Here is a 16,338-nt window from a genome sequence, read left to right as displayed (position 1 = left end):
ATTTGCTTGTTCTTTTTTCTCTAGTTGCTTTAAGGTTGTTTATTTGAGATTTTTCTTGTTTTTGAGGTCGGATTGTATTGCTATAAACTTCCCTCTTAGAACTGCTTTTGCTGGATCGCATAGGTTTTTGGTCATTGTGTTTTCATTTGCCATTTGTTTCTAGGTATTTTTTAAATTTCCTCTTTGATTTTTTCAGTGATCTCTTGGTTATTTAGTAATATACTGTTTAGCGTCTATGTGTTTGTGTTTTTTTTACAGTTTTTTTTCCCACCGTATTTGATTTCTAGTCTCATAGCGTTGTGGTCGGAAAAGATTCTCCATATGATTTCAATTTTCTTAAATTTACTGAGGCTTGACTGGTGACCAAAAATGTGATCCATTCTGGAGAGTGTTATATGTGCACTGCAAACGAACGTGTATTCTGATGCTTTCGGCTGAAATGTCCTATAAATATCAATTAAGTCTGTCTGGTCTAATGTGTCTTTTAAGGCTTGTGTTTCCTTTTATTCCGTCTGGAAGATCTATCCATTGGCGTAAGTGGTGTGTTAATGTCCTCCACTTTTATTGTGTTACTGTTGATTTCCCCTTTTATGGCAGTTAGCATTTGCATTACATATACATGTGCTCCTGTGTTGGGTATATAAATATTTACAATTGTTATATCTTCTACTTGGGTTGATGTAATAGTCTTTATTTTGAAGAATATTTTGTCCAATATGAGTAATAGCACTCCAGCTTTCTTTTTATTAATCTTTATTGGAGTATAATTGCTTTACAATGGTGTGTTAGTTTCTGCTTTATAACAAAGTGAATCAGCTATACATATACATATGTTCCCATATCTCTTCCCTCTTGTGTCTCCCACCCTTCCACCCTCCCTACCCCACCCCTCTAGGTGGTCAAAAAGCACTGAGCTGATTTCCCTGTGCTATGTGGCTGCTTGCCACTAGCTATCTATTTTACGTTTGGTAGTGTATATATGTCCGTGCCTCTCTCTTACTTTGTCACAACTTACGATTCCCCCTACCCGTATCCTCAAGTCCATTCTCTAGTATGTCTGTGTCTTTATTCCTGTCTTACCCCTAGGTTTTTCATTTTTTTCTTAAATTCCTTAAATTTTCTTAAATTTTTTTCTTAAATTCCATATATATGTGTTAGCATACGTTATTTGTCTTTTTCTTTCTGACTTACTTCACTCTGTATGACAGACTCTAGGTCCATGCACCTCATTACAAATAGCTCAATTTTGTTTCCTTTTATGGCTGAGAAATATTCCATTGTATATATGTGCCACATCTTCTTTATCCATTCATCTGATGATGGACACTTAGGTTGTTTCCATCTCTGGGCTATTGTAAATAGAGTGGCAATGAACATTTCGGTACATGACTCTTTTTGAATTATGGTTTTCTCAGGGTATATGCCCAGTAGTGGGATTGCTGAGTCATATGGTAGTACTATTTGTAGTTTTATAAGGAAACTCCATACGGTTCTCCACAGTGGCTGTACCAATTCACATTCCCACCACCAGTGCAAGAGTGTTCCCTTTTCTCCACACCCTCTCCAGCATTTATTGTTTCTAGATTTTTTGATGATGGCCATTCTGACTGGTGTGAGATGATATCTCATTGTAGTTTTGATTTACATTTCTCTAATGATTAATGATGTTGAGCATTCTTTCATGTGTTTGTTGGCAGTCTGTATATCTTCTTCGAAGAAATGTCTATTTAGGTCTTCTGCCCATTTTGGGATTGGGTCTTTTTTGTTGTTGTTGTTCCTGAGCTGCATGAGCTGCTTATAAATTTTGGAGATTAATCCTTTTTCAGTTGCTTCATTGGCACATATTATCTCCCATTCTGAGGATTCTTTTGGTCTTCTTTATGGTTTACTTTGCTGCACAAAAGCTTTGAAGTTTCATTAGGTCCCATTTGTTTATTTTTGTTTTTATTTCCATTTCTCTAGGAGGTTGGTCAAAAGGATCTTACTGTGATTTATGTCACAGAGTGTTCTACCTGTGTTTTCCTCTAAGAGTTTGATAGTTTTTGGCCTTACCTTTTGGTCTTTAGTCCCTTTTGGGCTTATTTTTGTGTAAGGTATTAGGGCGTGATCTAATCTCATACTTTTACATGTACCTGTCCAGTTTTCCCAGCACCATTTATTGAAGAGACTGGCCTTTCTCAACTGTACATTCCTGCATCCTTTATCAAAGATAAGGTGACCATATGTGCGTGGGTTTATCTCTGGGTCTTCTATCCTGTTCTATTGATCTATTTTTCTGTTTTTCTGCCAGTACCATACTGTCTTGATTACTGTAGCTTTGTAGTGTAGTCTGAAGTCAGGGAGCCTGATTCCTCCAGCTTCGTTTTCCATTCTCAAGATTACTTTTGCTATTTGGGGTCTTTTGTGTTTCCATACAAATTGTGACATTTTTTATTCTAGGTTGGTGAAAAATGCAAGTGGTAGTTTGATAGGGATTGCATTGAATCTGCAGATTGCTTTGTGTACTAGAGTCATTTTCACAATGTTGATTCTTCGAATTCAAGAACAGGGTATATCTCTCCATCTATTTTTATCATCTTTAATTTCCTTCATCAGTGTCTTATAATTTTCTGCAGACAGGTCTTTTGTCTCCTTAGGTATGTTTATTCCTAGATATTTTATTCTTTTTGCTGCAATGGTAAATGGGAGGGCTTTCTTGATTTCACTTTCAGATTTTTCATCACTGGTTTATAGGAATGCCAGAGATTTCTGTGCATTAATTTTGTATCCTGCTACTTTACCAAATTCATTGATTAGCTCTAGTAGTTTTCTGGTAGCATCTTTAGGATTCTCTATGTATAGTCCCATGTCATCTGCAAACTTTGGCAGCTTTACTTCTTCTTTTCCAATTTGGATCCCTTTTATTTTATTTTCTTCTCTGACTGCTGTGGCTAAAACTTCCAAAGCTATGTTGAATAAGTGTGGTGAGAGTGGGCAACCTTTTCTTTTTCCTGATCTTAGTGAAAATGCTTTCAGTTTTTCACCATTGAGGACGATGTTGGCTGTGGGTGTGTCATTTATGGCCTTTTTTATGTTGAGGATAGTTCCCTCTATGGATACTTTCTTCAGGGTTTTTATCATAAATGGGTGTTGAATTTTGTCAAAAGCTTTTTCTGCATCTATTGAGATGATTGTATCCTTTTCTCCTTCAATTTGTTAATATGGTACATCACGTTGATTGATTTGTGCATATTGAAGAATCCTTGCATTCCTGAAAAAAACCCCACTTCATCAGGCTGTATGATCCTTTAATGTGCTGTTGGATTCTGTTTGCTAGTATTTTGTTGAGGATTTTTGCATCTAAGTTCATCAGTAATATTGGCCTGTAGCTTTCTTTCTTTGTGGCATTCTTGTCTGGTTTTGGTATCAGGGTGATGGTGGCTTCATAGAATGAGTTTGGGAGTGTTCCTCCCTCTGCTATATTTTGGAAAAAATTGAGAAGGATAGGTGTTTGCTCTTCTCTAAATGTTTGATAGAATTCGCCTGTGAAGCCATCTGGTCCTGGGCTTTTGTTTGTTGGAAGATTTTTAATCACTGTTTCAATTTCAGTGCTTGTGATTGGTCTGTTCATATTTTCTATTTCTTCCTGATTCAGTCTTGGCAGGTTGTGCATTTCTAGGAATTTGTCCATTTCTTCCGTTTGTCCATTATATTTACATAGAGTTGCTTGTAGTAATCTCTCATGATCTTTTGTTTTTCTGCAGTGTCATTTGATACTTCTCCTTTTTAATTTCTAGTTCTATTGATTTGAGTCTTCTCCTTTTTTTCTTGATGAGTCTGACTAATGGTTTATCAATTTTGTTTATCTTCTCAAAGAAACAGCTTTTAATTTTATTGATCTTTGCTATCATTTCCTTCATTTGTTTTTCATTTATTTCTGATCTGATTTTTATGATTTCTTTCCTTCTGCTAGCTTTGGGGTTTTTTTTGTTCTTCTTTCTCTAATTGCTTTAGGTGCAAGGTTAGATTATTTGAGATGTTTCCTGTTTCTTGAGGTAGGATTGTATTGCTATAATCTTCCCTCTTATAACTGCTTTTGCTGCATCCCATAGATATTGGGTCATCCTGTTTCCATTTTCATTTGTTTCTTAGTATTTTTTAAATTTCCTCTTTGATTTCTTCAGTGATCACTTCATTATTAAGTAGTGTATTCGTTATCCTCCATGTGTTTGTATTTTTTACAGATCTTTTCCTGTAATTGATATCTAGTCTCATTGCGTTGTGGTCGGAAAAGTTACTTGATACAATTTCAATTTACCAACCTTGATTTGTGACCCAAGATATGATCTATCCTGGTGAATGTTCCATGAGCACTTGAGAAAAATGTGTATTCTGTTGTTTTGGGATGGAATGTCCTATAAATATCAATTAAGTCTGTCTTGTTTAATGTATCATTTAAAGCTTGTGTTGCCTTATTTATTTTCATTTTGGATGATCTGTCCATTGGTGAAACTGGGGTGTTAAAGTCCCCTACTATGATTGTGTTACGGTTGATTTCCCCTTTTACGGCTGTTAGTATTTGCCTTATGTATTGAAGTGCTCCTATGTTGGGTGCATAAATATTTACAATTGTTATATCTTTTTTTTGGATCGATCCCTTGATCATTATGTACTGTCCTTCTTTGTTTCTTTTAATAGTCTTTATTTTAAAGTCTATTTTGTCTGATATGAGAATTGCTACTCCAGCTTTCTTTGGATTTCCGTTTGCATAGAGTATCTTTTTCTGTCCCCTCACTTTCAGTCTGTATGTGTCCCTAGGTCTGAAGTGGGTCTCTTGTAGACAGCATATATACGGGTCTTATTTTTGTGTCCATTCAGCAAGTCTGTGTCTTTTTTTTTTTTTTTTTCTTTTTTTTTTTTTTTTAAACATCTTTATTGGGGTATAATTGCTTTACAATTGTGTGTTAGTTTCTGCTTTATAACAAAGTGAATCAGTTATACATATACATATGTTCCCATATGTCTTCCCTCTTGCGTCTCCCCCCCTCCCACTCTCCCTATCCCACCCCTCCAGGCTGTCACAAAGCACCGAGCTAATATCCCTGTGCCTTGCGGCTGCTTCCCCCTAGCTATCTACCTTACTACGTTTGTTAGTGTGTATATGTCCATGACTCTCTCTCGCCCTGTCAAAGCTCACTCTTCCCCCTCCCCATATCCTCAAGTCCGTTCTCCAGTAGGTCTGCGTCTTTATTCCTGTCTTACCCCTAGGTTCTTCATGACATTTTTTTTCCCCTTAAATTCCATATATATGCGTTAGCATACGGTATTTGTCTTTTTCTTTCTGACTTACTTCACTCTGTATGACAGACTCTAGGTCTATGCATCTCATTACAAATAGCTCAATTTCATTTCTTTTTAAGGCTGAGTAATATTCCATTGTATATATGTGCCACATCTTCTTTATCCATTCATCCGATGATGGGCGCTTAGGTTGTTTCCATCTCCGGGCAATTGTAAATAGAGCTGCAATGAACATTTTGGTACATGACTCTTTTTGAATTTTGGTTTTCTCAGGGTATATGCCCAGTAGTGGGATTGCTGGGTCATATGGTAATTCTATTTGTAGTTTTTTAAGGAACCTCCATACTGTTCTCCATAGTGGCTGAACCAATTCACATTCCCACCAGCAGTGCAAGAGTGTTCCCTTTTCTCCACACCCTCTCCAGCATTTATTGTTTCTAGATTTTTTGATGATGGCCATTCTGACTGTTGTGAGATGATATCTCATTGTAGTTTTGATTTGCATTTCTCTAATGATTAATGATGTTGAGCGTTCTTTCATGTGTTTGTTGGCATTCTGTATATCTTCTTTGGAGAAATGTCTATTTAGGTCTTCTGCCCATTTTTGGATTGGGTTGTTTGTTTTTTTGTTATTGAGCTGCATGAGCTGCTTGTAAATTTTGGAGATTAATCCTTTGTCAGTTGCTTCATTTGCAAATATTTTCTCCTATTCTGAGGGTTGTCTTTTGGTCTTGATTATGGTTTCCTTTGCTGTGCAAAAGCTTTGAAGTTTCATTAGGTCCCATTTGTTTATTTTTGTTTTTATTTCCATTACTCTAGGAGGTGGGTCAGAAAGGATCTTGCTGTGATTTATGTCATAGAGTGTTCTGCCTATGTTTTCCTCTAAGAGTTTGATAGTTTCTGGCCTTACATTTAGCTCTTTAATCCATTTTGAGCTTATTTTTGTGTATGGTGTTAGGGAGTGATCTAATCTCATACTTTTACATGTACCTGTCCAGTTTTCCCAGCACCATTTATTGAAGAGGGTGTCCTTTCTCCACTGTACATTCCTGCCACCTTTATCAAAGATAAGGTGTCCATATGTGCGTGGGTTTATCGCTGGGCTTTCTATCCTGTTCCACTGATCTATATTTCTGTTTTTGTGCCAGTACCATACTGTCTTGATTACTGTAGCTTTGTAGTATAGTCTGAAGTCAGGGAGCCTGATTCCTCCAGCTCCTTTTTTCGTTCTCAAGGTTGCTTTGGCTATTCGGGGTCTTTTGTGTTTCCATACAAATTGTGAAAGTTTTTGTTCTAGTTCTGTGAAAAATGCCAGTGGTAGTTTGATAGGGATTGCATTGAATCTGTAGATTGCTTTGGGTAGTAGAGTCATTTTCACAATGTTGATTCTTCCCATCCAAGAACATGGTATATCTCTCCATCTATTTGTATCATCTTTAATTTCTTTCATCAGTGTCTTATAATTTTCTGCATACAGGTCTTTCGTCTCCTTAGGTAGGTTTATTCCTAGATATTTTATTCTTTTTGTTGCAATGGTAAATGGGAGTGTTTTCTTGATTTCACTTTCAGATTTTTCATCATTAGTATATAGGAATGCCAGAGATTTCTGTGCATTAACTTTGTATCCTGCTACTTTACCAAATTCATTGATTAGCTCTAGTAGTTTTCTGGTAGCATCTTTAGGATTCTCTATGTATAGTATCATGTCATCTGCAAACAGTGACAGCTTTACTTCTTCTTTTCCGATTTGGATTCCTTTTATTTCCTTTTCTTCTCTGATTGCTGTGGCTAAAACTTCCAAAACTATGTTGAATAAGAGTGGTGAGAGTGGGCAACCTTGTCTTGTTCCTGATCTTAGTGGAAATGCTTTCAGTTTTTCACCATTGAGGATGATGTTTGCTGTGGGCTTGTCATATATGGCCTTTATTATGTTGAGGAAAGTTCCCTCTAGGCCTATTTTCTGCAGGGTTTTTAGCATAAATGGGTGTTGAATTTTGTCGAAAGCTTTCTCTGCATCTATTGAGATAATCATATGGTTTTTCTCCTTCAATTTGTTAATATGGTTTATCACATTGATAGATTTGCGTATATTGAAGAATCCTTGCATTCCTGGAATAAACCCCACTTGATCATGGTGTATGATCCTTTTAATGTGCTGTTGGATTCTGTTTGCTAGTATTTTGTTGAGGATTTTTGCATCTATGTTCATCAGTGATATTGGCCTGTAGTTTTCTTTCTTTGTGACATCCTTGTCTGGTTTTGGTATCAAGGTGATGGTGGCCTCGTAGAAGGAATTTGGGAGTGTTCCTCCCTCTGCTATATTTTGGAAGAGTTTGAGAAGGATAGGTGTTAGCTCTTCTCTAAACGTTTGATAGAATTCACCTGTGAAGCCATCTGGTCCTGGGCTTTTGTTTGTTGGAAGATTTTTAATGACAGTTTCAATTTCAGTGCTTGTGATTGGTCTGTTCATATTTTCTATTTCTTCCTGATTCAGTCTTGGCAGGTTGTGCATTTCTAAGAATTTGTCCATTTCTTCCAGATTGTCCATTTTATTGACATAGAGTTGCTTGTAGTAATCTCTTATGATTTTTTTTATTTCTGCAGTGTCAGTTGTTACTTCTCCTTTTTCATTTCTAATTCTATTGATTTGAGTCTTCTCCCTTTTTTTCTTGATGAGTCTGGCTAGTGGTTTATCTATTTTGTTTATCTTCTCAAAGAACCAGCTTTTAGTTTTATTGATCTTTGCTATCGTTTCCTTCATTTCTTTTTCATTTATTTCTGATCTGATTTTTATGATTTCTTTCCTTCTGCTAGCTTTGGGGTTTTTTTGTTCTTCTTTCTCTAATTGCTTGAGGTGCAAGGTTAAGTTGTTTATTCGAGATGTTTCCTGCTTCTTAAGGTGGGCTTGTATTGCTATAAACTTCCCCCTTAGAACTGCTTTTGCTGCATCCCATAGGTTTTGGGTCGTTGTGTCTCCATTGTCATTTGTTTCTAGGTATTTTTTAATTTCCTCTTTGATTTCTTCAGTGATCACTTCATTATTAAGTAGTGTATTGTTTAGCTTCCATGTGTTTGTATTTTTTACAGATCTTTTCCTGTAATTGATATCTAGTCTCATGGCGTTGTGGTCAGAAAAGATACTTGATACAATTTCAATTTTCTTAAATTTACCAAGGCTTGATTTGTGACCCAAGATATGATCTATCCTGGAGAATGTTCCATGAGCACTTGAGAAAAATGTGTATTCTGTTGTTTTTGGATGGAGTGTCCTATAAATATCAATTAAGTCCATCTTGTTTAATGTATTATTTAAAGCTTGTGTTTCCTTATTTATTTTCATTTTGGATGATCTGTCCATGGGTGAAAGTGGGGTGTTAAAGTCCCCTACTATGAATGTGTTACTGTCAATCTCCTGTTTTATGGCTGTTAGTATTTGCCTTATGTATTGAGGTGCTCCTATGTTGGGTGCATAAATATTTACAATTGTTATATCTTCTTCTTGGATTGATCCGTTGATCATTATGTAGTGTCCTTCTTTGTCTCTTGTAATAGTCCTTATTTTAAAGTCTATTTTGTCTGATATGAGAATTGCTACTCCAGCTTTCTTTTGGTTTCCATTTGCATGGAATATCTTTTTCCATCCCCTTATTTTCAGTCTGTATGTGTCTCTAGGTCTGAAGTGGGTCTCTTGTAGACAGCATATATAAGGGTCTTGTTTTTGTATCCATTCAGCCAATCTGTGTCTTTTGGTGGGAGCATTTAGTCCATTTACATTTAAGGTAATTATCGATATGTATGTTCCTATTCCCATTTTCTATATTGTTTTGGGTTCGTTATTATAGGTCTTTTCCTTCTCTTGTGTTCCTTGTCTAGAGAAGTTCCTTTAGCATTTGCTGTAAAGCTGGTTTGGTGGTGCTAAACTCTCTCAGCTTTTGCTTGTCTGTAAAGGTTTTAATTTCTCCATCAAATCTGAATGAGATCCTTGCTGGGTAGAGTAGCCTTGGTTGCAGGTTTTTCTCCTTCATCACTTTCAGTATGTCCTGCCACTCCCTTCTGGCTTGTAGGGTTTCTGCTGAGAGATCAGCTGTTAACCTTATGGGGATTCCCTTGTGTGTTATTTGCTGTTTTTCCCTTGCTGTTTTTAATATGATTTCTTTGTATTTAATTTTTGACAGTTTGATTAATATGTGTCTTGGCGTATTTCTCCTTGTATTTATCCTGTATGGGACTCTCTGTGCTTCCTGGACTTGATTAACTATTTCCTTTCCCATATTAGGGAAGTTTTCAACTATAATCTCTTCAAATATTTTCTCAGTCCCTTTCTTTTTCTCTTCTTCTTCTGGAACCCCTATAATTCGAATGTTGGTGCGTTTAATGTTGTCCCAGAGGTCTCTGAGACTGTCCTCAGTTCTTTTCATTCTTTTTTCTTTATTCTGCTCTGCAGTAGTTATATCCACTATTTTATCTTCCAGGTCACTTATCCGTTCTTCTGCCTCAGTTATTCTGTTATTGATCCCATCTAGAGTACTTTTAATTTCATTTATTGCGTTGTTCATCATTGCTTGTTTCATCTTTATTTCTTCTAGGTCCTTGTTAACTGCTTCTTGCATTTTGTCCATTCTACTTCCAAGATTTCGGATCATCCTTACTATCATTATTCTGAATTCTTTTTCAGGTAGACTGCCTATTTCCTCTTCATTTGTTAGGTCTGGTGCATTTTTATCTTGCTCCTTCATCTGCTGTGTGTTTTTCTGCCTTCTCATTTTGCTTATCTTACTGTGTTTGGGGTCTCCTTTTTGCAGGCTGCACGTTCGTAGTTCCCGTTGTTTTTGATGTCTGTCTCCAGTGGCTAAGGTTGTTTCAGTGGGTTGTGTAGGCTTCCTGGTGGAGGGGACTAGTGCCTGTGTTGTGGTGGATGAGGCTGGATCTTGTCTCTCTAGTGGGCAGGTTCACGTCTGGTGGTGTGTTTTGGGGTGTCTGTGGCCTTATTATGATTTTAGGCAGCCTCTCTGCTAATGGGTGGGGTTGTGTTCCTGTTTTGCTAGTTGTTTGGCATAGGTTGTCTAGCACTGTGGCTTGCTGGTCGTTGAGTGAAGCTGGGTGCTGGTGTTAAGATGGAGGTCACTGGGAGATTTCCACCGTTTAATATTATGTGGAGCTGGGAGGTCTCTTGTTGACCAGTGTCCTGAAGTTGGCTCTCCTACCTCAGAGGCAGAGCCCTGACTCCTGGCTGGAGCACCAAGAGCCTTTCATCCACACGGCTCAGAATAAAAGGGAGAAAAAGTAGAGAGAATTAGTAGAAGTATGAGGAAAGAAAGAAGGAAAGGAGGAAAGGAAGGAAGGAAGAAAGAAGCAAAGAAGGAAAGAAAGGAGGGAGGGAGGGAGGAAGGAAGGAAGGAAGGAAGGAGAGAAAGAAGGAAAAAAGACAGAAAGAAAGAAGATACAGTAAAAATAAAATAAAGTATAATATAGTTATTGAATTAAAAAATATTTAGAAAAAAAAAAAAAAAAAAGAGGGACGGATAGAACCTTAGGACAAATGTTGGAAGCAAAGCTATACAGAGAAAATCTTATACAGAAGCATACACATACACCTTCACAAAAAGAGGTAAAGGGGGAAAAATCATAAATCTTGCTCTCAGAGACCACCTCCTCAATTTGGGGTGATTCGTTGTCTAAAGGAGGGAAGGACGGAAAGAAAGAAAGAAAGAAAGAAGGAACGACGGTAAAGTATAATAAAGTTATTACAATTAAAATTAATTATTGAGAAAAAAAAAATTTTTTTTTTAAAAACCATGGACGGATAGAGCCCTAGGACAAATGGTGGAAGCAAGAGTATACAGACAAGATGTCACACATAAGCATACACGTACACATTCACAAAAAGAGGAAAAGGGAAAAAAAATCATAGATCTCGCTCCTAAATTCCACCTCTTCAATTTGGGATCATTCCTTGTCTATTCAGGTATTCCACAGATGCAGGGTATATCAAGTTGATTGTGGAGCTTTAATCCGCTGCTTCTGAGGCTGCTGGGAAAGATTTCCCTTTCTCTTCTTTGTTCTCACAGCTCACAGGAGCTCAGCTTTGGATTTGGCCCTGCCTCTGCGTGTAGGTCGCTGGAGGGCGTCTGTTTTTTGCTCAGACAGGAAAGGGTTAAAGGGGCCGCTGATTCGGGGGCTCAGGCTCACTCAGGCCGGGGGTGAGGGGGGGGAAGGAGGGGCACTGCGTGCGGGGCGGGCCTGCGGTGTCAGAGGCGGCGTGACGTTGCGGCAGAGGCCAGCGTGACGTTGCACCAGCCTGAGGCCCGCCGTGCGTTCTCCCGGGGAAGTTGTCCCTGGTTCCCGGGAACCTGGCAGTGGCGGGCTGCACAGGCTCCGCGGAAGAGGGGTGTGGAGAGTGACCTGTGCTCGCACACAGGCCCCTTGGTGGCGGCAGCAGCAGCCTTAGCGTCTCCCGCCCGTCTCTGGGGTCCGCGCTTTTAGCCGCGGCTCGCGCCCGTCTCTGGGGTTCGCGCTTTTAGCCGCAGCTCGTGCCCGTCTCTGGAGTTCCTTTAAGCAGCGCTCTTAAACCCCTCTTCTCGCGCACCAGGAAACAAAGAGGGAAGAAAAAGTCTCTTGCCTCTTCGGCAGGTGCAGGCTTTTCCCTGAACTCCCTCCCGGCTAGTCGTGGTGCACTAACCCCTTCAGGCTATGTTCAAGCTGCCAACCCCAGTCCTCTCCCTGCGCTCCGTCCAAAACCGAAACCCGAGCTTCAGCTCGCAGCCCCGCCCGCCCGGGCGGGTGAGCAGACAAGCCTCTCGGGCTGGTGAGTGCCGGTCGGCACCGATCCTCTGTGCGGGAATCTCCCCGCTTTGCCCTCCGCACCCGTCGCTGTGCACTACTCCTCGGTCCCGAAGCCCCCCCCTCCGCCTCCCGCAGTCTCCGCCCGCGGAGGAGCTTCCTAGTGTGTGGAAACTTTTCCTCCTTCACAGCTCCCTCCCACTGGCGCAGGTGCCGTCCTTATTCTTTTGTCTCTGTTTTTTCTTTTTTTCTTTTGCCCTACCCAGGTACGTGGGGAGTTTCTTGCCTTTTGGGAGGTCTGAGGTCTTCTGCCAGCCTTCAGTAGGTGTTCTGTAGGAGTTGTTCCACGTGTAGATGTATTTCTGGTGTATCCGTGGGGAGGAAGGCGATCTCCGCGTCTTACTCTTCCGCCATCTTCAAGGTCCCCCAAGTCTGTGTCTTTTGGTTAGGACATTTAATCTATTCACATTTAAGTTAATTATCGATATGTATGTTCCTATTCCCATTTTCTTAATTGTTTTGCTCTTTTACGTCTTTTTCTTCCTTATGTTTCCCACCTAGTGAAGTTACTTTAGCAGTTGTTATAAAGTTGAGTGGGTGGTGCCAAATTCTTTTTACTTTTGCCTGTCTATAAAGCTTTAGATTTCTCCTTCAGTTCTGAATGAGTGCCTTGCTGGGTAGAGTAATCTTGGTTGTAGGTTTTTTCCCTTTCATCATTTTCAATGTATCTTGCCACTCTCTTCTGTCATGCAGACTTTCTGCTGAAAAATCAGTTGATAACCTAATGGGATTCCCTTGTATGTTATTTGTTGCTTTTGCCTTGCTGCTTTTAATATTTTTTCTTTGTATTTAATTTTTATCAATTTGATTAATGTGTCTCAGCATGTTCCTCCTTGGGTTTATCCTGTATTGGATTCTCTGCACTTCCTGGATTTGATTGACTATTACCTTTCCCATATTAGGGATGTTTATGACTATAATCACTTCAAATATTTTCTCAGACCCTTTCTCTTTCTCTTCTTCTTCTGGGACCCCTATAATTTGAATGTTGGTACATTTAATGTTGTCCCAGCAGTCTGTGAGACTGTCCTCATTTCTTTTCATTCTTTTTTTCTTTATTCTGCTCCTCAGCAGTCATTTCCACCATTTTATCTTCCAGCTCACTTATCTATTCATCTGCCTCAGTTATTCTGCTATTGATTCCTTGTAGTGTGTTTTTCCCTTCAGTTATTATGTTGTTCATCACTGATTGCTTTTTCTTTATTTCGTCTATGTCCTTGTTAAACATTTATTTTATCTTCTTGATCCGTGCCTCCATTCTATTTCTGTGGTCTTTGATCATCTTTACTATCATTACTCTGAACTGTTTTTCAGGTATATTGCTTATTTCCTCTTCATTTATTTGTTTTGTGAGATTTTACCTTGCTCCTTCTTCTGCAACATATTTTTCTGTCTCTCATTTTGTCTAACCTACTGTGTTTTTGATCTCCTTCCCACTGGTTGCAGGGTCATAGTTCCTCTTGCTTCTGTTGTGTGCCCCCTGGTGAGTGAGTTTGGTCCAGGGACTTGTGTAGGCTTCCTGGTGGGAGAGACTTGTGCCTGCACTCTGGTTGTTGGAGCTGAGTTCTTTCCCTCTGATGGGCAGGGCCACATTGGGTGGTGTGTTTTGGGGTATCAGTGAACTTAGTACATCTGTAGGAAGCCTGTCTGCTGATGGGTGGGGCTGTGTTCCTGTCTTCCTGGTTGTTTGGTGCAAGGTGTCCAACACTGGAGCCTGCAGGCAGTTGGGTGGAGTTGTGTCATTTTGATGAGATTGATACCTCCAGGAGAGCACATGCTGATTAATATTCCCTGGGACCAGCAATTCTCTGGTGGTCCAGAGTCTTGGACTCCGCTCTCCCACCTTTGAGGCCCAGGACAACCTCTGTCTGGGGAACTAAGAGTCTGCAAGCTGTGCAGAGTCACCAGAGAGAAAATAAAGAAAAAAGAAAAGAAAAAAAGAAGAAAAGAAAACAAGCAGGCAAACAAATCCCAAGACAAATAGCAAACACAAACACAAACATGTAGGAGCAACAGCAACACAACACACAAACACACACACCATATATATATATATATATGAAAGAAAATAGACACACCAAGTCCAAGACAAATGATAACAACACAACCAGGGGGACAGGAGAAGATGGCAGAAGAGTAGGACGTGGTGATCACCTTCCTACCAACAGATACATCAGAAATATATCTACATGTGGAACTACTCCTATAGAACACCCACTGAATGCTGACAGAAAACCTCAGACCTTCCAAAAGGCAACAAACTCCCCACGTATCTGGGTAGGGCAAAAGAAAATAGACAAAACAGAGACAAAAGAATAGGGACGGGACCTGCACCAGTGGGAGGGAGCTGTGAAGGAGGAAAGGTTTCCACACACTAGAAGTCACTTCGCGGGTGGAGACTGCGGGTGGCAGAGGGGAGAAGCTTCATTGCCATGGAGGAGAGTGCAGCAACAGGGTGTGGAGGGCAAAGCGGAGAGATTCCTGCACAGAGAAATGGTTCCGAATAGCACTCACCAGGATGAGAGGCTTGTCTGCTCACCCGCCAGGATGAGTGGGGGCTGGGAGCTGAGGCTCAGGCTTCGGTCGGATCGCAGGGAGAGGACTGTGGTTGGCGGCATGAACACAGCCTAAAGGGGTTAGTGTGCCATGGCTAACTGGGAGAGAGACCAGGAAAAGTCTGGAGCTGCCGAAGAGACAAGAGACTTTTTCTTGCCTCTTTGTTTCCTGGTGCCCTAGGAGAGGGGATTAAGAGTGCTGCTTAAAGGAGCTCCAGAGATGGGCACGAGCTGCAGCTATCAGTGCAGACCTCAGAGACTGGCATGAGACACTAAAGCTGATGCTGCAGCCACCAAGAAGCCTGTGTGCGAGCACTGGTCACTATCCACACCTTCCCTCCCGGGAGCCTGTGCAGCCCGCCACTGCCAGGCTCCAGTGATCCAGGGACTAATTCCCCGGGAGAACACACAGCACACCTCAGGCTGGTGCAACGTCACGGTGGCCTCTGCTGCCACAGGCTCCGCCCACATCTGTACCCCTCCCTCCCCCTGGCCTGAGTGAGGGAGAGCCTCCGAATCAGCTGCTCCTTTAACCCAGTCCTGTCTCAGCAAAGAGCAGATGCCCTCAGGCGTCCTACAGGCAGAGGCGGGGCCAAATCCTAAGCTAAGCCTCGGGTGCTGTGGGAACAAAGAAGAGAAAGAGAAATTTCTCCCAGCAGCCTCAGAAGCAGCGGATTAAAGCTTCACAATCAACTCGATGTACCCTGTATCTGTAGAATATCTGAATAGACAACAAATCATCCCAAATTGAGGAGGTGGACTTTGGGAGCAAGATAGGTTATTTTTTCCCCTTTTCCTCTTTTTGTGAGTGTGTATGTGTATGCTTCTGTGTGAGATTTTGTCTGTATAGCTTTGTTCCACCATTTGTCCTAGGGTTCTGTCTGTCCGTTTTCTTTTTTTTTTTTTTACATTTAAAAATTGTTTTAATTATGATTTAAAAAAGCATGTAACAAAATATATTAAGTTACATTGTAAGTGTACAGTTCAGTAGCGTTAGGTGTATTTGCAATGTTGTGCAGTACATCTCCAGATCTTTTTCATCCTGTAAAACTGAAAAACTGTACCCATTAAACAACAACTCCCCATTTCCCCTTTCTGCTAGCCCCAGGCAACCATCATTCTACTTTCTGTTTCAATGGATTTGACTACTTTAGATACCTTATATAAGTGGAATCTTACGTATATTTGTCTTCTTGTGAGTGGCTTATTTCACTTAGCATAATGTCCTCAAGGTTCATCCATGTTGTGCATGTGACAGGATTTCTTTCATTTTTGAGGCTGAATAATATCCATTGGATGTATATACTGAATTTTGTTTATTTATTCATCTTGATGGACATTTGGGTTGCTTCACTTCTTGGCTCTTGTGAACAATTCTGTTATGAACATGGGTGAGCAAATATCTCTTTGAGACTCTGCTTTCAATTACTTTGGATATATAACCAGAAGTTGGATATCTGGATCCTATGGTAATTCTATTTCTTTCCATTTTGAGGTACCATCAAACCATTTTCTACAGTGGCTGAACCACTTTACATTCCAGCCAACATGGAACAACAGTTCCAATTTTTCATATCCATGCCAACACTTGCTATTATCTGTTTTTCGTTTTTGTTTTTTTAAACAGTAACCATCCTAATGGGTATGAGGTGGAATCTCATTG

The sequence above is a fragment of the Delphinapterus leucas genome, chromosome X, assembly GCF_059928025.1.
Source record: "Delphinapterus leucas isolate spDelLeu-1000000601 "Yukka" chromosome X, BTC_Dleu_Yukka2, whole genome shotgun sequence".
Classification (NCBI taxonomy): domain Eukaryota; kingdom Metazoa; phylum Chordata; class Mammalia; order Artiodactyla; family Monodontidae; genus Delphinapterus; species Delphinapterus leucas.
The sequence above is the reverse complement of the archived record's forward strand: the minus strand, read 5'-3'. Positions refer to the sequence as shown.